The 27,451-nt window shown below is 41.0% G+C and overlaps 1 protein-coding gene across 10 annotated transcripts in view; it reads left to right on the top strand.

Moving 5' to 3' along the window:
* The window catches only part of RBM47 (RNA binding motif protein 47), a 212,201-nt gene that overhangs the window by 162,398 nt on the left and 22,352 nt on the right, over positions 1-27,451 (top strand). For all 10 annotated transcript variants that reach the window (XM_033214055.1, XM_033214056.1, XM_033214064.1 and 7 more), the window contains one exon: positions 6,332-6,454. The gene's annotated coding sequence lies outside the window, so the exon portion shown is untranslated. The remainder of the gene's footprint in view (positions 1-6,331; positions 6,455-27,451) is intronic.

The following is a 27,451-nucleotide window of genomic DNA, read 5'->3' as shown; positions in this document are numbered from 1 at the left end:
TAACTATTCACAGTGGAGAACACTTGCTAGCCACCTTCCCCTCTATAAGTCAATGCTGCTTCTCAATTCCAAGCTAAGGTTCAAAGGTTTAGACCAACTTCACAGATCAGAGGTCAGGTACGAATTGCTGCAATTTGTAGTTCAATTCTGCCGATATGACAGAATTTCACAGCTATGATGATTGCTTTTTTCCACTTCTGCACAGAGGCCAGCCTGGGCAGTTAACAGCCTAATTTGTACAAGTCAGTCCTCGGCACCCGAGTTTAATGAGTAACTAGCTGGTGCCTTAGGTTTCACTGGTACAAGGTGCATATTATAAAAAGGGTCAAATGTCAGTGCACAAAGACGGAGTGGGGAGGGGCGTGATAATCTCATCACCACCATCTGTGAATCATATGTAAAGATTCAGTAATTTGTATTTGTTTGTAAAATTATATTTCCACTGTAAGAATGGTAGTATGTTCATTTTCTTTGCTATTTGAAAGAGGTAGATAATTTTGTTAGGTGTTAGCAAGAAAGAACTATCTGATTAGAGATTACTGACTAAGCAGTAAAAAGTGAAATTGCAGTTTTGTTTACTCATTTCATGGGGTTTCTGAGTTCTCAAAAACTTTCTCAAATGTGATAGTTTTTTAAGAAGCTAGGAAACAAGTCAGAATAGCAGGTATTTCTGAGCCCATGATATTTATGCCTATCTGATATTCTCTATTCGTCACACAAAAAGTTGAACTCCTATCTATATTTCTAACCTAGGCTGAGAATGTAATTTACTGTTTAAAGCTGAATATTGGGGTTCTTGAAAAAATTCCTATCTGGTGGGCCTTAACAATTCATGAATTTGCCATTCAGTTTTAACTCCTCATGTTGACACTGAAACTATAATAGAATGCATATAGAATTATTTGTCATTTTTGTTATAGAACAAATTTCAACTTTCTACTCTTCCAAAGTGGAGTGCAGCAGCAATTGGATTCTTCCATAGAAGGCCTGGGGTTTGAACTCCAGCTTCTTCACTTCCAGCTAAGGGACCTTAACAAATGGGCAGCCTCATTGTACCTCAGTTCTGGCATCTCCAGAATGAGTAGAATCATAGATCTTGCTTCATGTAGCAATGATTAAATAAGATGATGTATGTGGAATGCTTAGTGCTGTACCTAGTGCATGATAACCATTCAATGAATGTTGATGGTAATTACTATCATTAATATTATTATGTTATTTAGGTTGTGAGTTCACCTAACCTACCACATATACCATCTCAGTTTGGTTTAGACTGGGTCTTGGCTCTGTTCATTTCATGAGGGACATAGTTGGATGTGGCATAGGATAAGGTGATTTGGGAATGTTTCAGGATGCATTTCTTTTGAATGTCATGGGGAAGCTTATAAAATTCCTCCATTTCAAGTCTAGCACTCTTTTAGATGTTATCTTTTTTTCTTTAGCTGATTTGCTGTCACATGGCAAAAACTGTACAAGGAGATAAATCCAAATTATCTGGTTTCCTTTGAGAGCTCCTTTATTCTGCCAAGCAGTGAAAAACATTTGAGTTTAAAAAAAAAAAGTCCATAAATGATACCTTACCAGTGAGCTAAATTCTATCCTTGTTTATATATATATATTACACTTACTAGAATTCATGCTTTCCAGAAATGCCAGAAATGAAAATATTAAAGTGATTCTTTTTTCATTCCATTGTTTTCATTTTAATCCTATGGAATGTATCAATAGCATTTGAAGAAAAACATGATTTTTTTTTTTTTTGAGAGGGAGTATCACTCTTGTTGCCCAGGCTAGAGTGCAATGGCATGATCTCATCTTACTGCAACCTATGCCTCCCAGGTTTAAGCGATTCTCCTGCCTTAGCTGGGATTACAGGCATGTGCCACCATGCCTGGGTAATTTTTTGTATTTAGTAGAGACAGGGTTTCACCATGTTCGTCAGGCTGGTCTCAAACTCCTGACCTCAGGTGATCCACTCACCTTCGCCTCCCAAAGTGCTGAAATTATAGGCGTGAGCGACTGCACCCGGCAAAAAACATGATTTTTAACTACTAATGACAATATAAAGATTATATGCTTGGCATTAAAAAGGTAGTACCAATATATCAGACTAATTAAACAATTAAGTGCCTACTATTGGCTTGGTTTGGGTGTGGAACTCTAGGATTCTAGTTATGAGTCAGATCTAGATTCTTCCCTGGTAGAGTTTAAAACTGACTCAAGATGACTAGCATTACAGCAATTACTATAATGCTAAACCAAAGAAAATTGCCAACAGTCTACCATTTTTGTCCTACAAAATAGCAATTTTATATGCTTCAACCTAGTGCTATAGGAAGGATTATATGATGTTGGGGGAGCATATCATGGGGGGCTGCAGAAATAGCTTTCTAGAAGGAATGAAGTTTGGGATGAGTGCAAGCTGGCTAGACGGGGGAATTGGTGAGGGCTGAAATATTGGAACAGCATGTGTAAGGGGGAAAGTAACACAAGATGAGGCTGGAGGAGGACCTGGAGTCTCTTTATAGGCCTTACAGACCTTACAAAGGATACAAACTTAGTCTAAGGGCAATGGGAGGAGAGCATAGGGATTTAAGCAGAAGGGTGATAAAACCCTTCTTTTTTTTTTTTTTTTGAGACGGAGTTTTCCTTTTGTCACCCAGGCTAGAGTGCCTGGCATGATCTCGGCTTACTGCAGCCTCCGCCTCCCATATTCAAGCAATTCTGTCTCAGCCTCCTGAGTAGCTAGGATTACAGGCGTGTGCCACCACACCCGGCTAATTTTGTATTTTTAGTAGAGAGAGGGTTTTGCCATGTTGACCAGACTGTTCTCGAACTCTTAGGTGATCTGCCCACCTCGGCCTCCCAAAGTGCTGGGATTACAGGCGTGAGCCACCATGCCTGGCCAAATTGTATATTTTTTAAATGGTCCCTTTACCTGCAAGGAGACCTAGATTGATTGTAGCAGGCCTGAGTGGATAGGGAGAAGCCAGCTGGGAGTCTACTGTAGAAGTCCAGGCAGGAGCTAATGGTTAGTTTATGAGATGCTTTCAAATGTCGTGTCTTGTGTAATCCTTATAATGGCAATCTTTCAATATACAGGTGACAACCTGAGGCTCAGAAAGTTATGTAGCATGCCATGGTCAAACTTTGCAGGTGGCAAAGCGACAACTAGAACTCAGTTATTTGACCCTCAACCTGGTGGTCTCCTAGCAGCATTAGGACCTTATGTACTAGCATCCTTGGGTGAGGGCAATTGGTTTATCTTAAGAAAGGTTCTGGCCGGGTATGGTGGCTCATGCCTATAATCCCAGCACTTTGGGAGGCCAAGGCAGGCGGATCACTTGAGGTCAGGAGTTCAGAACTGGCCTGGCCAACATGCTGAAACCCCGCCTCTACTAAAAATACAAAAATTAGCTAGGTGTGGTGTGATGCGCACCTGTAATCCCAGCTACTTGGGAGGCTGAGGCAGGAGAATCACTTGAACCCAGGAGGCAGAGGTTGCGGTGAGCTTAGATCACGCTACTGCGCTCCAACCTGGGTGACGGAGTGAGACGCCATCTCAAAAAAAAAAAAAAAATTATGAAATGGATTGTGTTTGGAGTTATTCTGGAAAGTCAGATTTTTCTGGAAACAAACATTGACCCTAAGTGTTTCATTTTGGGGAAATGTCCTGTGTTACTTGAAAGGCACATTTGTGATCCTTCTTTCCCTTTTTATGATGTAACACAAGACTACGTGAATCCTGTGTTTCACTTATACATTAATAATTTGCTTTCAATTCATAGAGTTTACATGTTCATTACCTTGATATTACATTTTAAAGGAGACATTTTACCATTATAGAAAGAGTGGAAACTCAAAATTCTGCACAAATAATATATGCCAAGAATAGTGCTTCATAAATATTTTTCTCTGTTCTCCACAATAGTCCTGCCAGGAATGATTTCTGCTTTATAGATGTGGAAACTGAGGCTCAGGAAAGTTGAATATACTTGTCTGGATTTACTTAGCTAGTAGATGAGAGATGGAGGAGTCTAAATTTTATTTTATTGTCCAGACGGTGTACAGTTAATTTCAAGACACACTTTCTCGTACTTTGTACATTCATTTTCATAGTTTTTATCAACTGCTATGATCTTGATTACTAGGTATTATCCAGGACGCAGCATTTCAGGAATTATCTTTTCACACAGTTGGGTAAAGATTACGTGTATTGAAACATAAATCGTTTAACAGCTATTGCTCTATAATTTATTTGAGGGTGTGGCTTTTTTCTTTCAGGAGGTCATTGTTAACAAGATTGAAACTAGATCATGGTGAAGTATTATTGCTGTGTTCCCATAAGGTTATGGATCTCACTGAGCACCCAGTCATTCCAATATAAAGATAGTTATGGCAGAATAATTTTGAGCTATAAGTGATATTAAAGGCCATTTAATCCAGAAGGTTTCCGACTGTGCTCTATGGAGTCCTAAAGGTCTTATGGTATCTCCACAGGGATACAATGAATGATGGAACTGGGGGCATCTCCTGACAACATCCCCTACGCATACTTCAACCAGCTTCTGTTTTATTGGTGTTGTTTCTGCATCTAGTTAGATTTTTGGTGGAAAAAAGTGTGCTACAACTAAAACACAAAGAAAAAACAAGCACAATTTTTTTTTAATGTTGAGAACTATTAATAATCCAACTCCTTTATTATTTTTTTATTTTTATTTTTAGTTATTTAACTTTTTTGAGACAGAGTTTTGCTCTATCACCCAGGCTGGAGTGCAGTGGCACAATCTCAGCTCACTGCAACCTCCGCATCCCGGGTTCCAGTGATTCTCCTGTCTCAGCCTCTTGAGTAGCTGGGTTTACAGGCACACACCATTGTGCCCAGCTAATTTTTTGAATTTTTAGTAGTGACAGGGTTTCACCATGTTGGCCAGGGTGGTCTTGAACTCTTGACCTCAAGTGATCCACCCACCTTGACATCCCAAAGTGCTGGGATTACAGGTGTGAGCCACCATGCCTGACCTCCTTTATTATTTTTTTTTCCACGAGAGTAAACTTTGGCTTAGACAGGTGAAATGAACCGGGCATGACAGAGGTAGCGTTAAAACTAGCCTTCTGGTTCCAGTCTGGTGTTGAAACCACTGTGCCATATTGAATCTTGTATAAGTTATTCGGAGCTTCAGATGGCTTGATGTGAGCTCTCTGTAGTTTGGAAAATCAGGCAGATTGTATTTCCACACATTGAAATAAAAATAAAAGTTTTATGTTTAAGATATATTTTAATTCCTCAACTGAAATATCTTTATCTTGAACTTTAAATTCTTTTCATTTGAATAGTTCCTGCATCATTACTTACTAAAGATTATCCCAAAACCCCGAATCATATTTTTCATGGGCCTCTCCATGCAAAGAACATCCTCAAAAGAATCTTGACTCTGCTGAGCACAGTGACTCATGCCTGTAATCCCAGCACTTTGGGAGACTGAAGCGGGTGGATCACTTGAGGTCAGGAGTTTGAGACCAGCCTGGCCAACATGATGAAACCCCAGCTCTACTAAAACATACTAAAATTAGCCAGGCGTGGTGGTGGGCACCTGTAATCTCAGCTACTCAAGAGGCTGAGGCAGGAGAATCGCTTGAACTCGGGAGGTGGAGTTTGCAATGAGTCGAGACTATTCGACTGCACACCAGCCTGGGCGACAGAGCAAAACTCTATCTCAAAAAAAAAAAAAAAAAAAGAGTCTGAAGTCTACATTTTAGGGCAGAATAGTAAGTCTCTTTCATACCAACTCTGATTGATAGTGGGTAACTGGAGTACTTGCTTCAGTGGTTTTGGGAACCCTCTCTGGACCCTGCAGGAATAGTTTGAAGATCTATTAGTGATGTGAAGCATAAGCCCCCAAATTGGCTGGGAGGTCCATGAGCTAGATATGATCATTTCTCTAAAGGATACTACCTCTTATTTTTGTGAGTCTATAAGCATAAAGTATAGGCTACATCTGTATTCCTTCTTAAACATTATGTGCATCTTGAAGTCATGCACACTCTGAAGAAGTCAGAGAGAAAAACACAAATGGAGGAAACTGGTCATTTTCTTATTATTACTGTTCCTTGTTTCTTTAAGAATCAGATAAGCAGTTGCACTTCTTGGTTTGTAAAGAACATGATAATTAGAGTAATGGTATTTCATTTTTTGAAGAAAATAGCCCCACAATTTCGAACCATTATGCTTTGGAACTACAAGAGGATCTGTCCCCCCAATTTCTAATGCACATATGAAAATTATATTGAAATAGAAAATATTTCTAACCATTTCTTTTTTAACCCTTAGGATTTACCTTAAAGGGCACGCCAAAAATTGAACAGAGAAATCCCAAGGAAGCTGCCTGAATTTGCCTGTATACTCTCGTTCTGCATCTTATAAAGGACCAGACAAATCACATTAGTGGATTTGGTGAGTGTACTTCCTCTGGTCCTTTTCCTTTCCACTTCAGCAAGAACGTAAGTTTTCATTCCTATCAACCAAGATACCTGCTGCTTGGACAATGTGTAACTGTTTGTGTTCATGTGGCAACGTTAGTGGTATATAGAACATGATAAGTCATCTGCAACCCACAATATAAACCTTTATGTCTTTGTGCACTTTACATCTTTGTGACTTAAGAGACAAGATATCACTATGTGTTGCTTATAAATCTGCCTCTTAGCCTCCCAAAAAAGAGGTCAACTGTATTTATTTCTTTCTTTCTATTTTTTTTTTTTTTTTTTTTTTTTTGAGACAGTCTCACTCTGTTACCCAGGCTGGAGTGCATTGGCGTGATCTCAGCTCACTGCAGCCTCCACCTCCTAGGTTCAATCAATTCTCGTGACTTAGCCTCCTGAGTTGCTGGGATTACAGGTGCGTACCACCACACCTGGCTAATTTTTATATTTTTATTAGAGACAGAGTTTTACCATGTTGGCCAGGCTGGTTCTAAAACTGCTGGCCTCAAGAGATTCACCCACCTCAGCCTCCCAAAGTGCTGGGATTACAGACATGAGCCACAGCACCCAGCAGTCAACTATGTTTCAGTCAGACTGTATTTTGATTGTGTGACACGAGGAAGGGTTTTTTGGTACAAGCTAGACTAGGATTCGTGTGATAATATCTTGTGTTTTTTGATCAATCCTCATACTTTCTCTAAGTTTCTGTTTCCTCACCTGTCATATAAGGTAAAAATAACTGTCATCCCAATTCATGACAGTCCAAAGAAAGACAACATATGTAAAAGCACTTTGACAACCATTTAATCTTCTCCAAGTAGGACTGAGCCCAGTAGGCAGAGGTTGCTGTTAGCCAAGATCTTTTTTTTCTTTTTTCTTTTTTCTTTTCTTTTCTTTTTTTTTTTTTTTTTTTTTTTTTGTGACGGAGTCTCGCTGTGTCGCCCAGGCTGGAGTGCAGTGGCCGGATCTCAGCTCACTGCAAGCTCCGCCTCCCGGGTTTACGCCATTCTCCTGCCTCAGCCTCCCAAGTAGCTGGGACTACAGGCGCCCGCCATCTCGTCCGGCTAATTTTTTTGTATTTTTTTAGTAGAGACGGGGTTTCACCGTGTTAGCCAGGATGGTCTCGATCTCCTGACCTCGTGATCCGCCCGTCTCGGCCTCCCAAAGTGCTGGGATTACAGGCTTGAGCCACCTCGCCCGGCCTCTTTTTTTTTTTTTTTTAAAGAGACGGAGTCTCGCTCTGTCGCCCAGGCTAGAGTGCAGTGTCACGATCTCGGCTCACTGCAACATTCGCCTCCCGGGTTCAAGCAATTCTCCTGCCTCAGCCTCCTGAGTAGCTGGGATTATAGGTGCGCGCTACCACACCCGGCTAATTTTCATGCCCAGGTAATTTTTTTTGTATTTTTAGTACAGATGGGGTTTCACTGTGTTGCCCAGGATGGTCTTGAACTCCTGAGCTCAGGCAATCCGCCCGCCTCGGCCTTCCATGTGCTAGAATTACAGGCGTGAGCCATCATGCCCTGCTGAGCTGAGATCTTTCTGTGGATCTAGTGAGTGAGATTATTCTGTGGGCGATAATTCCCTGTGTGCTAGGAAGGGAAGGTAAGAAAAAGACTAGCCTCACCCTGACCTTGGATCCCAGCCCTCACACAGCTCCAGAAGGTGGAGGCAGTAGATACGGTGTGTCAGGCAGGGGCTGTTGGCTACACTGATGTGCCCAGCAATCTCTGTGAGAGAAAATAGGTACCTTGTCTTCATGTCCCCTAGGCTGGGTTTTAGATTTAGTCCATTGAATTCAGGGACTCAGAGAGCTAAATATTTTTAATTGTAATTTTTTTCTTCTTATAAAAGTATACTAATGGAAAGAAATCTGGAAATTATAGAAAAATGTAACAAAATCTACCTATAATCCTACAATCCAAATATAACCAGAATTAACATGGTATATTTACTCTGATTTTGTTTGGTTGTTTAATTTTCATATACAGTAGTCAGTCAGCCCCCATCTGCAGTTTCACTTTCCTTGGTTTCAGTTACCTGTGGTCAACTGTTTTCCAAAAATAGAGGCATACAGTATGATATTTTGAGAGAGAGAGAGACCACACTCACATAACTTTATTATTAGAGTATTGCTATAATTCGAGTACTTATTAGAGTATTGCTATAATTGTTATATTTTATTATTATTGTTAATCTCTTACTGTGCCTAATTTATAAATTAAACTTAATCATAGGTGTGTGTTACATATGTAAATATGTATAGGAAAAAACAGTTTATTTTATTTTATTTTTTTTTGGAAAAAACAGTTTATATAGGGTTCAGTACTATCAGAGGTTTCAGGGATCCACTGGGAGTCTTGGAACAGGTCCCCCTCAGATGAGAGGGGACTACCACATATCTTTAAATATTATTTAGCAAAGTTAAAATAGCTGAGAATATTAAACAGGTACTGTAAGCTGTGGCTATGCCACAATTTATTGACCATTTTTATACCACTGAATATTTGTGTTTATTACATGTAAATATAAACTATTATGTTCATTGCATTGTGTTATAAATAGCACTGCAGTAAATATATTCAAACATAAATCTTTTCTTGGGTATTTGATTATACATGTCTATAAATGGAATCACTGGGCTAATGAGAATTGACTACTTAATTAACACTGTAAAGCTCTTGATATTGTCTAACTGTTTCAAAAACATTTTACCCACCTTCCCACCTATCTCCACGCATCATATATGACAATGTGCATTTCACAGGGCACATGTAAAAACTGTGTATTACCAATTTAAGAAGATTAAAAACCAGAAATACTTTTATAGAGACTCAAAAAATACTTAGGTTGGTGCAAAAGTAATTGCAGTTTTTGCCATTAAATGTAACTACAAAAACTGCAATCACTTTTGTACCAACCTAATAAAAGCCTATTCCCTCCCCTTAACCTACCCCACCTCTAGCCAATATCAGGTCTCTAAAGTAGAAGACAGTGTCCCAGATCTGTTATTACTTATCAGCCTCAATCTCTCACATCTCTCTATGGGAAAAAGATATGTGAGGCCTACATTTATTCACTGAGTATTTATTATTACCACTTATGTTTATTTCTTGCTCTGTGCATCAGGAGAAGCTACTGGTTCATGTGGTACTTCTGTTTATTATGATTATATTTTTGAAACACCACCATACGTTTTCTCACAGGAGCTGCACCATTGTACATTCCCACCAGCAATGCACAAGGGTTCCAGTTTCTCCACATTCTCACCAACACTTGTGGTTTTGTTTTTTTAATAATTGCCATCACAGTGAGTGTGCAGCGGTATATCATGGTGGCTTTGATTTGTATTTCCCTAATGATAAATGATGTTGAGCATCTTCTCATGTCCTTATGAGGCATCTGTGTGTCTACTTTCTTTATTTTTTCAAGGGTCTTTGCAGATGTATAATGTATATCTTTGCAGATATATAATGTATATCTTCTTGGGAAAAATACCTGTTCAACTTTTTTGACCATTTTTAAATTAGCTTGTTTGCTTTTTGTTATTAAGTTGTAGTTCTTTATATGCTCTGAATATCAGTTCCTCATCAGACGTGATTTGCACATATTTTCTCCTACACCGTGGGTTGCCTTTTCACTCTCTTGACTGTCCTTTGGTGCACAAAAGTTATTAATTTTGATGAAGTTTACTTTATTTATTTTTTTCTTTTGTTGCTGTGCTTTTGGGGGTTGTCCAAAAAATCATTGCCAAATCCAATATCATGAAACTTTGCCCCTGTATTTTCTTCTAAGTTTTATAGTTTTAGCTCTTACGTTTAGGTCTTTGATCTATTTGATTTGATTTTTGTATATAATGTAAGGTAAGGGCCAGGATTTTTTTAAAGATGTACTTTTGATTCCCACCGAATCTCGGTGAAAGCCTGTATCAGGCAGTTAAGAAAATGACACGAGTATTCAAGCCAACATTTGTTCTGAATGATTTTTCTTCCTCGTATAGGCTTAGGTGGTTTCCCAACAGACAGGTGAAAGAAAGCGTTTGGGGAACTGATGGCTCATGTAACTAGGATACAGCAGTGAGGTGGCAGTTGGGCTCAGCAAGTGTTTTGTTGTAAATATGCTTGAAGAAATCCCCAAAAAGAGAACAGCAGGGGTAGATAGGGGCTTAGGCTAGAAAAAACATGCATGTGGGTGTTATGTAGGTACATATATTTGCAGCAGAGGGAAGGAGAGAGGACACTCTGTTGTTGGGAACTGTGGGCTATAGAAGATAAAAACATCTTTTATACAAAAACAAATTTCGCTGGGCGCGGTGGCTCAAGCCTGTAATCCCAGCACTTTGGGAGGCTGAGACGGGCGGATCACGAGGTCAGGAGATCAAGACCATCCTGGCTAACATGGTGAAACCCCGTCTCTACTAAAAATACAAAAAACTAGCCGGGCGAGGTGGCGGGTGCCTGTAGTCCCAGCTACTCCGGAGGCTGAGGCAGGAGAATGGGGTAAACCCGGGAGGCGGAGCTTGCAGTGAACTGAGATCCGGCCACTGCACTCCAGCCCGGGCGACAGAGCAAGACTCCGTCTCAAAAAACAAACAAACAAACAAACAAAAAAACAAAACAAAAAAAAACAAATTTCTTTTCATGCTGCTTCAGAGAAAAAAACTAAATTAGCTACAATTATGTGCTAACTATGTTTCCCAAACAGTTGTCCTAGTTCTGTTTTATTGTGGACAGAACCTAACTGCACTTAACAAAATGTGAAGTCTGTCTAGACTTCCCTTGGAGAATACTGAAAAGTACAAAGAATCCCCAGCCTGTGTAAGCTGCCCTGCCTAGCTTCAAATGTCTGCACTGGACTGGCTGCTCTCTGACGGGCTTGGAGATGACAGTAGTGCCATGCTAATGCAGCTCAGGGTCTTAGGCTCTCATCATTGGAATGCTTGACATTGGCAGTTGGCTGTCCAAATTCCAAATAATGTTAAATCTTTTTTTTTTTTTTTTTTTTTTTTTGAGATGGAGTCTCGCTCTGTCGCCCAGGCTGGAGTGCAATGGCATGATCTCGGCTCACTACAACCTCCACCTCCCGGGTTCAAGCGATTCTCCTGCCTGAGCCTCCCGAATAGTTGGGATAACAGGTGCCTGCCACCATGCCTGACTAACTTTTGTATTTTTTTTTTAGTAGACGTGGGGTTTCTCCATGTTGGCCATGCTGGTCTCGAACTCCTGACCTCAGGTGATCCACCCATCTCAGCCTCCCAAAGTGCTGGGATTACAGGCATGAGCCGCTGCGCCCAGCCTGTTAAATCTTTTAAAACTCTGACTTCAAAACCTATGAGAAACAAACTGGAATCCAGCCCATCCCTGTTTTGGTTTTCACAGGGACTGGTTTAGGTCCTCAGCAGCGTGGGTTGCTGTAGGTCCTCATTTTCTCTTTGCCATAAAAAGGGATTTGGGAAAGAGGAAATAACTAAGCCAATTAAATTTTCCGATGCAGGATGGGATAAGATAGGCCATGCTTTCGGAAAAAAACAATTTGCAAGACTGGTATACTGTATTTCCCTTGAAGCATTAAAGTCATTTCACACTTTATTAACTCGAAGAATATCCAGTATTTCCCTGTGAGCCTGGGAATAAATGATTAGGTCAAATCAGGGTGTTTTTACTAATGTATTAGTTTTTTAATTGACATATTAACTCCAAGTGCACTCAGTGTAAGTACAGAGTACGTGAGACATGAATAGCAATTAAACGCCAACAATCGTTCCAGGAGTTTAGTAGACCTGGGAAATCATAAATTTCCTGACACCTGAATTTCTCATTTTAAATACTTTAGGTTCAGTAAAATTCTAGATATGTATTGTATTTTCTGTTCATTTTTATTCTTCATTTAAGTGCATATTTCTTGAGTTTCTTTAATTAATATAGTTGTGCTTTCTATGTAAATTTGTAAGAATTTCCAACTGACTCTAACTGCCTAGTTTTATTATAGAGACCAGGAAAACTGGTTCTCCTTCCCTCCCTCTTCCTTCTTCTTTTAATAAGTATCTTTTTTTTTTTTTTGAGACAGAGTCTTACTCTGTCACTCAGGCTGGAGTGCAGTGGTGCGATCTTGGCTCACTGCAACCCCTGCCTCTGGGGTTCAAGGGATTCTCCTGCCTCAGCCTCCCAAGTAGCTGTGACTACAGGCGCCTGCCACCGTGCCTGACTAACTTTTGTATTTTTAGTAGAGATGGGGTTTCGCCATGTGGGCCAGGCTGGTCTTGGACTCCTGACCTCAGGTGACCCACCCGCCTCAGCCTCTCTGGAGTGCAGTGGCACAATCTCAGCTCACTGCAACCTTCACCTTCCAGGGTCAAGCAATTCTCCTGCCTCAGCCTCCCAAGTAGCTGGGATTACAGGCATGCACCACCACACCCGGTCTATTCCCATTTTCCAGTTGAGAGAACTGAAGCTTGGGAGAGTAAGTCACCCACCTGAAGTCACACAGTTAATAAATGGGATTGAACTCAAGCAGTTGAGCTCTGGCATGCATGAGCTTGAGCTCAAGCATTGTAATAAGCAGCCTCTCAAAATACCTTCAAATAAAAGAGTGATTAAAAACTGCCTTCATGGGCAGGCCCCATTTATGTGCCTATTTCCTTGTGGCATAACATCTCTACCAAATTCCTGAGACAGTATAGCAGAAGCTAAGCATATCAGCTAAGGCCAAAAAAAAAAAAAAAAAAAAAAAAAAAAACAGTGATAGAAATTTTATAACTCCCTGGCCAGTACCTGCTTTACCAAGACGGCTCTAGGGATATTAACACTGGCATTCAATATAGCCCATTAGGGGTTGGTGTGGCTTTTCCATGTGACATTCCTGATGCCTGGGCATGTGTTAGAAATGCCAGCTCCTGGCTGGGTGCGGTGGCTCAGGCCTCTAATCCCAGCACTTTGGGAGGCCGAGGCGGGCAGATCACCTGAGGTTGGGAGTTTGAGACCAGCCTGACCAACATGGAGAAACCCCATCTCTACTAAAAATACAAAATTAACTGGGCATGGTGGCGCATGCCTGTAATCCCCGCTACTCAGGAGGCTGAGGCAGGAGAATTGCTTGAACCCAGGAGGCGGGGGCTTCAGTCAGCCAAGATCACGCCATTACACTATTGCACACCAGCCTTAGCAACAAGAGTGAAACTCTGTCTTGAATGAAGGAGGGAGGGAGGGAGGGAGGAAGGAACGGAGGAAGGGAGGAAGGAAGGAAGGAAGGCCGGCCGGCCAGCTCCTGTACCAAAGCTGGCCTATTTATTCTTGATGGCCTCCTTTTGGCCATGCAGAAATACCACCACATAGTACCTGGGTATGACTATTTGTACCCAATTCTATATACAGGTAAACCACGAAAAAAATTTTAAATTATTTTTATTATTCATTTTTTTTTTTTTAGAGACAGGGTCTTGCTCTGTTGCCCAGGCTGTAGTGCAGGGGCACAGTCATAGCTCAATGCAGCCTTGAACTCCTAGGCTCAAGCAATCCTCCCACCTCCCCAGTAGTTGGGATTTCAGGCATGCACCCCCATGCACAGCTGTACCACAAAACTTATGTAAATAGATACATGAAAAAAATGTCCAAAGTGATTTGGTGGATGTTACATATAAAAGGAAAACTTTTTGTAGCTTTGTCCTACCATGTTTCTTACAAAAGACAGTGCACATTCATTCATGCTTCTATCCGTTCATTCTTTTATTCAAACATTCATTCAGTGCCAGGCACTGGGGATAAAATAAGCACCGCTGCCTTTGAAATACTTCCATTATAGCTAATAAAATAAGGTATAAACACTATTGTTTTAACCTTTCTAAGACATTTCAAACAATGCATAAAGAAGTGGAAAGAGCCTTTAATATCTAAAATCACTTCATAGTAACACTTTTCTGTGTTAAAGGACCTGTCTCAGATGGTCTCATTTCTAATAGAGTTCTTTGAAAAGACTTAGAAACAAACAAAATTGATAAAAGAGCCCACAATATTCACAAATACCACAGGATGACGCAAGTTCCTACTCATATCAATGAACTCATGGTGCTTACTTTTCCAAATTTTTAAAGTAAATAAGCCATTGGGTATTAGAGTTGAACCTTAGCCATATGTTTGCAGAAGGACCTGTTTTTTAAGCTATCTTTTTTTGTTTTTCACTATGTACCCAAAAAAGAAAGAAAAGAAAAGGAGAAAAAAAATCCCAAATATCACCAGAGTTAGAAAGGTAGAACAACATTGAAACAATGCAATGAATAAAAAGAACATGTATTTTCTGGATTAAAGTTGTATTTAATGCATTTTGTCTTTAAGTTATCCCTCACCAGAAAGCTCACTTCCTTTTTTATATTTTCTCATAAACAGCCTACTGTGGTCATATTGCCATAAATATAGTTGAGTTTGAAAATATTTTTAGCTTCCAAAATACCCCACATTCAACTTAAACATTTATAGAAGAAAATGTTTTAACTCATGACTTTTTCAATGTTGAGGGTATTTCTGGGCGAATACTATTCTACTATAATTATTGCCTCAAGATAGCTGGTCAATGAACATGACATCGACATAACCAGGATCTGTTTTTTTCTGTGATAGCAGATATTGTTTCCTAGTTGCAACTGAAATGACTAATGTTAACCAAATAAAAGCAGAAGGTCACACCTAAAACTAAAGCTAATGTTTGACTATGTCAGTCTGTTTCAGAGCCTTTGTTTCAGGACAGGCAATCTGTCATTTGTTTTACAAAAAAACCTGTGTTATTTTTGTATACTACTATTTGACATACCACCAGAAGGTGCATATTGTACATGTATTCATGTACAATATAAGACAGCAATAACAGACCATACTGTTACTATATAACTACTACTGGCAAACTACTAATATCGTTTGAAATTAGGAGGAAAAGACTAGCATTCACACACCATTATAATGACTGTAAGTTTATGTTTGGGAACGTTCACTTTCGTTTTATTTTAGTTTGTTTATTTAATTTTATTTGCTTTAATAGAGGTGGGGTCTCACTATGTTGCCCAGGTTGGTCTCAAACTCCTTGGCCTCCCAAAGTGCTAGGACACCACACCCAGCAAAAAGTTCACTTTCTAAATCTGTTTGGGCATAAATTTAAGAAAAAAAATTTTAACTTAATCCCCAATGTAATAGTAAAATTTAAGAAATGTAATGAATGAAAACTAAATACCCTTGGCTGGGCCCAGTGACTCATGCCTGTAATCCCAGCACTTTGGGAGGCCAAGGCCAGCGGATCACTTGAGGTTAGGAGTTCAAGACCAGCCTGGCCAGCATGGTGAAACCCTGTCTCTACTAAAATTACAAAAAAAAAATTAGCTGGGTGTGGTGGTGTGCACCTGCAATCCCAGGCTGTGGCACAAAAATCACTTGAACCTGGGAGGCGGAGGTTGCAGTGAGCCAAGATCATGTCACTACATTCCACCCTGAATAACAGCCTTAAAATGTCTTTTTTTTTTTGAGACAGAGTCTCACTCTGTCACTCAGGCTGGAGTGCAATGGCACTATCTCGGCTCACCGCAACCTCTGCCTCCTGGGTTCAAGAGATTCTCCCTGCCTCAGCCTCATGAGTAGCTGGGATTATAGGTGCTGGGCCACCATGCCTGGCTAATTTTTGTATTTTTTAGTAGAGACGGGATTTCACCATGTTGGCCAGGCTGGTCTTGAACTCCTGATCTCAGGTGATCCGCCCCACTCAGCCTCCAAAAGTGCTGAGATTACAGGCTTAAGCTACCATGCCCGGCCCCCACAAATTTTAAAATTTTCAAAAAATTCTGTCTTTTATATTTGGACTCTCTGGGTTTGGTTTGGTTTTGGATATAAAACAACTCTACTGCCAAAAATAAGTCAAACTATAAAGTATCACCTCAAAGATAAGGCATCTTTATAAAATTACAATTACAAATTTGCCTTCTCTAATTGTGATTTTGAAGGAAGCACAGGATCACCCTCCTTCTCAGTTTCTCCATCAAGAAAATGAGGCTGGCCAGGCGTGTTGGCTCACGCCTTTAATCCCAGCACTTTGGGAGGCCGAGGCAGGAGGATTGCTTGAGCCCAGAAGTTTGAGAACAGCTTGGGCAATGTGGTGAGACCTCATCTCTACAAAAATATAAAAAATTAGCCAGGCGTGGTGGTGAGGACCTGTAGTCCCAGCAACTAGAGAGGCTGAGGTGGGAGGATCCCTTGAGCCTGAGAGGTCAAGGTAGGAGGACTGCTTGAGCCTGAGAAGTTGAGGCTGCAGTGAGCTGTGATCATGCCACTGCACCCCAGCCTGGGTGACAGAGCCCTTGCCTCAAAACAAAAAAAAAGAAAAGAAAAAAAAAGAAAATGGGACTAATACTTTTGTATAGTATAGTTGGTATATATAGATATATAGGAATAATATGTACAGGAAATATATATCTATAAATTCTCAATAACTTGAATCATATTCTTAACACAGGAAATTTCTTATCTAAAAGAACACTATTATGATTTTTTTGCAATTAAAGATGACTTTTATAATTAAAAAGTAATCATGTATCAAACTACCAGTTCATATATTCAACTTCTGGCACATAAAGTTTTTCTAAGAATATTATGCCCAGGTTTCTTTCTTAAACCTGCTTCAGTAATTGTAATATTTTAATTTTAACATGGCATATGACACCATCATTAGTTAACAGACAATATTTAGGGCCTACTACATTCACTGGGTAGGCACAAAGCTCCCATGTAGGAATACTAAGTAGTGATAAAAAGAACATAATACTTACGTAATTGAACAAATATAAAAGAGAACATAGTAGTAGCCATTATAACTACACATTTCACATGTACAGTGTCTTTAAGCACTTTCTCAAGTAAATGTAGAAGGTACTATCTGTGTAAATGCCCTTTCAGTTTGTCCATAAACATTTGGGAGTGAATCCCCTCAGGTTCTTTACATTTTGATTTTAAGAAGTATCTTGCCAGGCAGATAATTTGCGACTCTAAACTGTGACTATACAGTTCTCTACACAAAGAAGATCCTTGAAAAACATTGACTCTTGACCAGCTGAAATAATAACAAAGGGCCTTGAGCATTTACTGTAGCCAGGTTCTTTTTTCTTTTTTGTTTGCTTGTTTGTTATGAGACAGGGTTACCCTCTGTTGCTCAGACTGGAGTGCAGTGATGTGATCATGGCTTATTGCAGCCTCGACCTCCTAGGCTCAAGTGATCCTCCCACCTCAGCCTCCTGAGTAGCTGGAACCACCACACCTGGCTGATTTTTGTATTTTTTGTAGAGACAGGGTCTCACTATGTTGCCCAGACTGGTCTGGAACTCCTGAGCTCAAGCGAGCTTCCCACCTCAGCCTCCCAAAGTGTGGGATTATAGGCTTGAGCCACCACACCCAGCCAGCCAGGTGCTTTTAATCCTCCCAACATTGTTAATGATAATATTATCACCATTTTATAGATGGTGAAGCTGAGGCTGAAGGAGAGAAAGTGACTTGTGTGATGGCATTTGTTTTTCAAGTGGTACAGTCAAGACAGCAAGCAAGGCAGTCTGGCTCCAGAGCCTGGGTGTGGAACTGCCTCATCACAGTCCCGTGTTCTCACTTATACGTTGCGGTTATGTGAATTCTAGTCCTTCAACATTTCCATTTAAGAATTTAATTCCATAGGTTTTTAAGTCTAAAAACATTGTTTTGAGCATGTTAACTCCTTTTCAAAGAGCCAGAAATAGGCTATGGGACAGTTTGCAGAACTCTTTGAAAGCTTAGAAGCTTTGGTGGGGAGGGTGAAGAGGGGAAGTGATGGGGATGGTAGAAAGTAAGGATTTCCCAACAACTTTACCATGTGTCTGTATTGGAAATTCCTTCCACTCTATCAGCCAGTGTCCACTTCTCACCTATCGTGGTCTTATCCTGTTAACACTGGCTATTGCTAAAACTGCTATGAGTAAGTAAGTAGCAAAGAATGAGTATCATGGTAGAAAGAGCTTTGACTTTGTCGTCAGATTGACCTACATTTCAATTCTGTAAGCTGGGTCAAGTTGACACCCTCAATCTCCTGATCTTTAAAATGGGGCAGTATGGCCAGGAACACTTTGGGAGGCTGAGGTGGGCAGATCACCTGAGGTCAGGAGGTCAAGACCAGCCTGGCCAACATGGCAAAAGCCTGTCTGTACTAAAGACACAAAAAAATTACCTGGGCATGGTGGCACTCATCTATAGTCCCAGCTACTTGAGAGGCTGAGGCAGGATTCACTTGAACCCAGGAGGCAGAGATTGCAGTGAGCTGACTTTGTTGTCCAGTGTGCACTCCAATCTGGGCGACAGAGTGAGACTCTGTCTCAAAAAATAAATAAATGAATAAAAATAAGTGAATAATAAAAAAATAAAAAGGGGGCAGTAATCGCTAACACTGATCACACCCTTACTTAGCTTCATTCTAAGCCCTTGGCTACCTGATTTATTCCTCACAGTGATGCTTTGAGATAGTGATAATTATCACTATTCTCATTTTGCAGGTGAGGATAATGAGGAATCAGGATTTTAAATAGTTAGTTTACCAATGTGTCACCCAGCTACACAGCTGAAGAACTGGGGCTCAAACCCAGGAAATCTGACTTTACAGCAGAGGTCGGCAAATGTTTGCAGTAAAGGTCCAGACAGTAAACAGTTTAGGTTTCATAGGCCCTATCGCCTCTGCTGCTACTTAACTCAGCTCTGCCATTGTCCCCATAAATGCAGCCATAGACTATATGTAAACAAATGGCCGTGGTTATGTGCCAATAAAACTTTATGAAAACATCCAGGGGGTCAAATGTGCAGGTCTCCAGCAGGCGTCTACCCCGTACTCTAGAGCCCACATTTAAAATTTCCACTCATAGAAATGTCATGAGAAATCAAGTTACACATACGTGTTCAAAAAAAAATAGTTCATTATCATTAACTTGGGAGTTTTAAAACCATACATTAAGGAAACTCTTTTTTTTTTTTTTTTTTTTTTGTTGTTGAGACGGAGTCTCGCTCTGTCGCCCAGGCTGGAGTGCAGTGGCCGGATCTCAGCTCACTGCAAGCTCCGCCTCCCGGGTTTACGCCATTCTCTCGCCTCAGCCTCCCAAGTAGCTGGGACTACAGGCGCCCGCCATCTCGCCCGGCTAATTTTTTGTATTTTTTTTAGTAGAGACGGGGTTTCACCGTGTTAGCCAGGATGGTCTCGATCTCCTGACCTCGTGATCCGCCCGTCTCGGCCTCCCAAAGTGCTGGGATTACAGGCTTGAGCCACCGCGCCCGGCCGGAAACTCTTTTTTTAAAAGAGAGTTTTTAAAAAAGGAGATTCTTTTTTTAAAAAAAAAATTTGACCTCTGAGAGCACAGAACAAGAGAGATGATTTCTAATTCATCTCCTTCCCTGTGGGGAGGATTGCATTTAAGCTGGCTATTCTCTTTTAGCGCTGCTGTGTTCTTAGCACATAAGTGAAATGCACTCTCCAGCCACTTTTCCAGAAATACTAGACATGGGGTGGGACAGTATCCTCCTCTGAAATTCTCTCTTGGTGCTAACTGCTGGCAGTCAACAGAAGGTCTCACTCATAAAGATGTTCAATAAAATGGAGTTCATCTTCATCATCTTAATTATTTAACATCATTATATATTACATTGGCAGTAATATGGCATATGATAACATAATTAATTCTAAGTGTGAGAGGATAAATAGAACTTCTACTGCTGCATAATTTCCATCTGTCTCTAAATATAATTAAACAAGAAATGTGCAGATTTTCAATCCTCGGCTACCTGTGATAGCTGGCTCATTCCCTGAAGTCTGTTTTGGCCCACTGTCCATCCTTGCTTGTGCACTTTACTAAGCCACTGTCTTCATTTTGACACTCAATCAATGTTTGTTGAAGGAAGGTTTGTGAGCACCTAGGGCTGAACAATCTTACATGGTTTTTTATGTTCCCTCCCACCGCACTGCCATTGTTTCTAGCATGATGCCTTGTACAAAAATAAGTAATCTTTAAATATTTATCGCTATTGATAATGCTATTAAGAAGGAAATTGGCTGGGTGCGATGGCTCAAGCCTGTAATCCCAGCACTTTGGGAGGCCGAGGTGGGCAGATCACGAGGTCAGGAGCTCAAGACCAGTCTGGCCAACATGGTGAAACCCCGTCTCTAAAAATACAAAAATTAGCTGGGCGCAGTGGTTGCTCCTGTAGTCCCAGCTACTCGGGAAGCTGAGGCAGGAGAATCCCTTGAACCTGCGAAGCAGAGTTTGCAGTGAGCCGAGATTGAGCCACTGCACTCCAGTCTGGGTGACAGAGTGAGACTCCGTCTCAAAAAAATAAAATAAAGAAAGAAAGAAAGAAAGAGGGAAATCACAGTCCATTTAATTATTTGACAAATATTTATTGTATTTTAAGTGCCAAGCTTTGAGGAGTTTATGATAACCAAGAAGAGACATAAATTCTGCTCTCTCAGAGTTTACATTCTAGTTATAGAAAAAAGGCTAAAAAAAAAAAACAAAAAAACTGCAGTAGTGGTATGTATTATGAAAAGGCAGATGTTTATAATAGACCGTGGATTTGACCTGGCAGACACTAGACTAAGGTTGACAAGATACAGAACTTCAGGTTTATCTCGTGCTTTTAATTCCTGAGTTTTTGGTCTCTTGTCCCCTTATAAGCACTACTCAGGCCTCCTGCTTGCTTAGCAGAATAGTTCATAAACAAATTTATAAAATCATTTCTATTCCTCTGAATGAAATGCCTGGTGCAAGAGCTACTCATTCTTTCACTGAGGACTCAGCCTGAACTTCCTAGTCATGGCTAAAGCTTTGTGGCTGTCCGCTGTCTACCACAGAAAGCGAGAGACTTAGACCCTTCACAGTCTGGTTTTATTTTCTTTTTGAGCCTCATCTTATGCCTCATATCCACCTCCTACATTTCAGCTATTCGAGACTATTCCAGCATTTTTGCAAATGCCCACCTTAGCTCATAATGTTCCCTCTGCTCTGTCTCCTCCCCTTTCTTCTTCTTTTTTTTGATGGAGTCTCGCTCTGTTGCCCAGACTGGAGTGCAGTGGCATGATCCCAGCTCACTGCAGGCTCTACCTCCCGGGTTCAAGCAATTCTCCTGCCTCAGCTTCCCAAGTAGCTGGGATTACAGGCACATGCCACCACACCTGGTTAATTTTTGTATTTTTAGTAGAGACAGGTTTTGCCATGTTGCCTAGGCTGGTCTCGAACTCCTGACCTCAGGCAGTCTGCCTACCTTGGCCTCCCAAAGTGCTGGGATTACAGGTATGAGCTACTGTTCCTGACCTCCCCTTCCTTCTTCATCTACCCTTCTAAACTGTGAACTCCAAGAACACGCAGTGGCCACCACTGTATCTCCAAGCATCTAGCACAGCCTTGCATGCAGTGTTTGAATGAGCAAGTGAATGAATCAATTCACATGCAAATATTGTTTAATCATTTATTCTACCACATCATTGTCTTTTGCCTATAGACCTGTACAGATGTTGACTTTAGTACCAGTAAATTGACTGTATCCCGGAAGTCCATTTTCAGTGATTGTTCATAGTGTGTCTTTAAAAAAAAAAAGTGTAAATTTTAAGTGAGGGTTATTGCATTGTTGAAGAAACCAGTAACGACATTTGAAAATAGCTCAAGTCTTAAAAACCAGATTGTCAGCAGTTCTTATGTGTCCATGTAGCAGCGGGGCCTGAATTTAAATGAGACAGTTGGATACTTTATACTGATTTCGGCAGTGATGTTTGTATGACCCAGGCCTGTCAGTTTGCTGTGATGACAAGTCAATTAGACAACAGAACCAGTCTTACAAGGCTTTATGGTAGTTGTTGTTTTGTTTGAAAATTAAATTGATAGTGTTTCAACCAAATTAAATAAGTATTACGGTATCATAGAGACACTTACCTCAAACCCTTGAAAAATGTTGCACATTTCTCAGTCTTGATAGCCTTAACTTTTTTTTTTTTTTTTTTTTTAGTAGCAACTGGGTCTTGCCATGTTGCCCAGGCTGCTCTCGAACTCCTGGGCTCAAGCGATCCTCCTGCCTCAACCTCACAAAATGCTGAGATTATAGGTGTGAGCCACTGTGCCTGGCCAGCCTTGACTATTCATAAGAGCCAGATCAAGACACCAGGCCCACGTTGAGGGAGGGCTATAGAAAACAACAACTTATTCTCTGTTTAAAAAGTACCTACCATGTGTGCCAGTATATAATCATATTACACAACTCCAAGATAGACTCCACCAGTAATTCTCAACAGAAAGCAATTTTGTTTGTACCCCCTGCCCCCAAATTTGCAATGTCTGGAGACATTTCTGGTTGTCACAACATTGTGGAGGTGGGGGCGCTTTTGCCTCTAGTGGGTAGAGGACAGGGATGTTATGAAACATCTTAAAACGCTCAAGACAGCCCCCCATAACATGGAATTATCACAAATGTCAACAGGGCTGAGGTTCAGAAACCCTGGGTTAGAGAACACCTGTATTCCCTGTGCAGCTCAAATTCTGGGATTTTATGAAACTAAATAATATATGGGAAATAAGTTTTTTTGGGGGGCGGAGGACAGAGTCTCATGTGTCACCCAGGCTGGAGTGCAGTGGTGCGATCTCGGCTCACTGCAACCTCCGCCTCCCGGCTTCAAGCAATTCTGCCTCAGCCTCCCAAGTAACAGGGACTACAGGTGCATACCACCACGCCTGGCGAAGTTTTGTACCTTTTTTTTTCAGTAGAGACAGAGTTTCACCATGTTGGCCAGGCTGGTCTCGAACTCCTGAACTCAGGTGATCTGCCCGCCTCAGCCTCCCAAAGTGCTGGAATTACAGGCGTGAGCCAGCTTGCCCAGCCTGAAAGAATTTTACAAATTGCAAAACACTATATGAATTCAGGCTAGTGTTAAATGATAGAAGCCACTGTGGCTTCTCCTTCCTTTTCCTTTCTGGTATCTGTCAGTCGACCTTTCTGCTCCTTGCCAGATCCCTCAAAGGCTTAGGTCAAAGGAGCCAAGGTAAGGAGTGAAACTAGAAGTCCCTCCTACTGTTTGTTCATGCATTGGAAAAACGTTGGCCCAAGAGGCATATGTGTGCTGAATTTGTGGATTTCATTTTTGTTTCAGCATTACCCCATCAACCTTTTGAGACAAAGTATAAGTAATGCTTATTTAAAGGGAATAATGCCGGGTGCAGTGGCTCACACCTGTAATCCCAGCACTTTAGGAGGCCAAGGCAGGTGGATCATTTGAGGCCAGGAGTTCAAGACCAGGCTGGCCAACATGGTGAAACCTTGTCTCTACTAAAAAAAGGCACTAAACTTAGCTAGGCGTGGTGGTGCATGCGTGTAGTCCTAACTACTCTGGAGGCTGAGGCAGGAGAATCACTCAAACCCGGGAGGTGGAGGCTGCAGTGAGCTGAGATTGCGCCACTGCACTCCAGCCTGGGCGACAGAAAGAGATTCCGTCTAAATAAATAAATAAATAAATGGAACAAGATAATAGATTCCTAACTGGTATTTGTGTGTTGCCAAACCCCTGCAGAAAATCTCCCCACTCCACCCCTTTCAGGAGGGTGGCTTCAGCCCTCTTGTAGTACACAGCCGGCCTCCCTGAGAACCCACAGCAAAAGGCTGCCTTCTCAGGTGTGTGTTGATAGAAACGCCTGGGAAAATTGAGCCTCTTGGCTTTGCATCTGTTTATCATACACAAGCATTCATTGAATGATGTGCTTTGAAATAACAAAATCTGTACAATCATCAACACAATTAAGACCCATTACGAATGAACTCTTTCTCAGATGAGCGAGGGGTGGGCAGAAGGCATGGCCCAGAATGTTATTATTCCGTTGTATCTTCAACCTCTCAGGATTTTACCTAAAGAAAGGAGAGTCAAGGAGAGATGTGTATGTGCCCCAAGGGCCATGCTTTTCAATAGCAAGAGGTCCCTGCCTGTTGATAGAAAAAAAAGAGCCTGTGTTTCAAAGTCTTCAGCTTATTGTTTGGCCTCCCAGGTAAATTCCATGTTCTGCCTCCATTTTGAGTGGAACTCCTTTTCCACTTTCAAACTCTGAGGTAATAGAAACATCCTGGTGCCAGGGACCTGCCCAAGAGTGGGTGTGTCCTCTCCAATGTTTATTCTACTGGGTGGTGGTAACTTGGACCAAGGCAGTAAGATAAATGCTCAGGGTAAGGCCAAATCTTGGAAACTTTTTGCAGAAACTGTTTTTCTCTCTGATTTCCTACCCCATCCCCTCCCTCACCCTGACTTTGGGGCAACATCTTCCTTTACCAAATAATCAAATAATTCTTCTGTAAACCAGGAGGTTATTCTGAACTTTTGTGACAGACACCTCTAAAACACAAGCTATGGCTTTCAAGTGACATTCTTTAAAGTAATAATAATTGCCAACCTTTTTAAACAAATTGTGTGCACACATTGTCAATTGTCACTTAGTCCTGGTGCTATTACTAGAACCATCTTAGAGATGTGGAAATAGAACCAAGGTGATTTGCCTGAGGAGACACAGCTAGTAAGTGGTGCAGTCATGACTTGAACTTAGATCTCTGACTCCAAAGCCTTTGCTCTTATGTGCATTGTGTGTGTTAGGTCATGCTTAAGAAGTGATTATTAGGACAAAATTTTATGGTATGAATAAGGAACATCAAAATAGAAATCTAACCACAAAGAGAGAATTACCTCTTGGATCAACACATTTTAAAACCCTCCACTGAATTAAATTCCAGGTAGTGATTGGAAGACACTGTGCCCCACTGTATATAGCTTCAAATTGCAGTTTGTCAGCTGGTAAGCAAATAAAGCTCTCCCAAGAATTTCAAATTGCATACTCATCTCCACACACACACACACACACACACACACACACACACTCTCACACTCCAAGAGCTGTGAACCAAAGTTAACTGGTAGTCTTATTTATTTATTTTGAGATGGAGTCTCACTCTGTCACCCAGGCTGAAGTGTAGTGGCACAATCTCAACTCACTGCAACCTCTGCCTCCTGGGTTCAAGCAATTCTCTACCTCAGCTTCCTGAGTAGCTGAGATTACAGGCACCCACCACCATGCCCGGCTAACTGTTTTGTATTTTTAGTAGAGATGGGGTTTTACCATCTTGGCCAGGTTGGTCTTGAACTCCTGACCTTGTGATCCACCCGCCTCAGCCTTCCAAAGTGCTGGGATTACAGGCCTGAGCCACTGCTCCCGACCGGTAGTCTTATTAATTCTAGAGTAAACTCATGCATGTTTTTGATCCTAGGTAAAGACTGGTATGTAAACATTGAAAATATTTCCCAGTAGTACACTGGTATCTTTGCCCTCTAAAATGTCCCAGTTCAAAGTTAAAATCCTAATGAAAGGTACTCTGAACCAATGCTAAAAAGAGAATTCAAATCCTTGATGATGTCTGCTTTACCTGTTTGCCTTGAAATTTTATTTCAGCCCAACAAGTTCAAACTCTCCCTAAAACATAACGAAAATCCCTAGTTCAGAATAATAATAGCATGATTTGAAAGTATTTTTTTTCTGCTTGTTTTATATATGAAACTGTGAGTAAATGATTTATTTCAAATGTATTGCCATGTTTATTTAATGCTAGCAGCCTTCAGTGAAGACTCATGCTTTTTTAGTATTGGGAAGAATAGCTGTGTGCTGGGAGGGTCCTACCTCAGGGGATTTGGCATTTACGTAGATGGTTGGACCTTTTGCATCTAATGTGGCAAGTCTCTTCATGTTCTTTCTGGGAGAGCTTCTGTAAAGTGCTTTAGCCAAGGATTAGGTGAGAAACAGGCTTACACATGGATGCATAAGCCACATCACCAGTGGAGAATCACACTCCAGACAGCTTACCTGCTATGAAAGGAATCTGGGAGACTCTGATACACCAGTCTCCACCAGAACTCACAGGCTAGGCTTCTCTACTGACTGGTTTAAAGTTGGCTGGGATAACCTCTTGCCTGTTTTCCTGTAAACACAGAATCCTACATAGGGGCAAGATTCTTCCCTCCAGTTGTTTTTTGGTTTTTTTTTTAAGTTTGATTGTCTTTTTTCCTTTTTTTTTTCTTTTTGAGACAGGGTCTTGCTTGTCACCTAGGCTGGAGTACAGTGGCATAATCATAGCTCACTGCAGCCTTGAACTCCCAGGCTCAAGTGATCCTCCCACCTCAGCCTCCCGAATAGCTGGGACCACAGGTGTTACGCCACCACACCCAGCTAATTTTTTAAATTTTTGTAGAGATGGGGGTCTCACTATGTTGCACAGGCTAGTCTCAAGCTCCTGAGCTCAAGCAATTCTCCTGTCTCAGCATCCCAAAGTGTTAGGATTAAAGGTATGAGTCACCACGCCCAGCCTTAAGTTCAATTTTCTTGTGCTAACATTCCTTGATCATTTTGTGCTAGGTTCTGCACTAAGAACTTTACACCAATCATTTTATTTAATCCTCATCACAGCCCTATGATGAAAATCAGACTCCCAAGGTTCACATACCAGCTCTGATGCTCATTAACTGAGAATCTACTTAGCCTCTCCGTGCTTCAGCTTCCCTATCTGTAGGGTGGAGACCCTAGTAATATCCCTTATAGACATTGTGAGGATTGGAATGAGTTAATATGCACAACAAGCGTAGCACTCTGCTTGTCACATAATAGGCATTCAGTAAACACTAGTTAATACAGTCATCATTTTAGAGATGAGAATATAGATTTAATGCTGTTAAATGACTTTTCTCAAGATTCACAGCTAGAAGTAGAGGAACTAAGATTTGGACTTCAGACTCTCTGACTCTAGAGACTTGCATTTATTCAACATGCTATGAAGCCTAAACCAGAATGCCCAGTCCTTTTAAAACTGTCACGTGGCGAATGGATGAAATTGGGGGACTCCATGTTACTTATCTAGATATTTTGATTTGCTCACAGATAAGT

Source organism: Trachypithecus francoisi, unplaced genomic scaffold (genome assembly GCF_009764315.1).
Source record: "Trachypithecus francoisi isolate TF-2019V2 unplaced genomic scaffold, Tfra_2.0 Lachesis_group1, whole genome shotgun sequence".
NCBI lineage: Eukaryota > Metazoa > Chordata > Mammalia > Primates > Cercopithecidae > Trachypithecus > Trachypithecus francoisi.
Note: the sequence above shows the minus strand (reverse complement) of the source record. Positions and strands in the feature narration are given on the sequence as shown.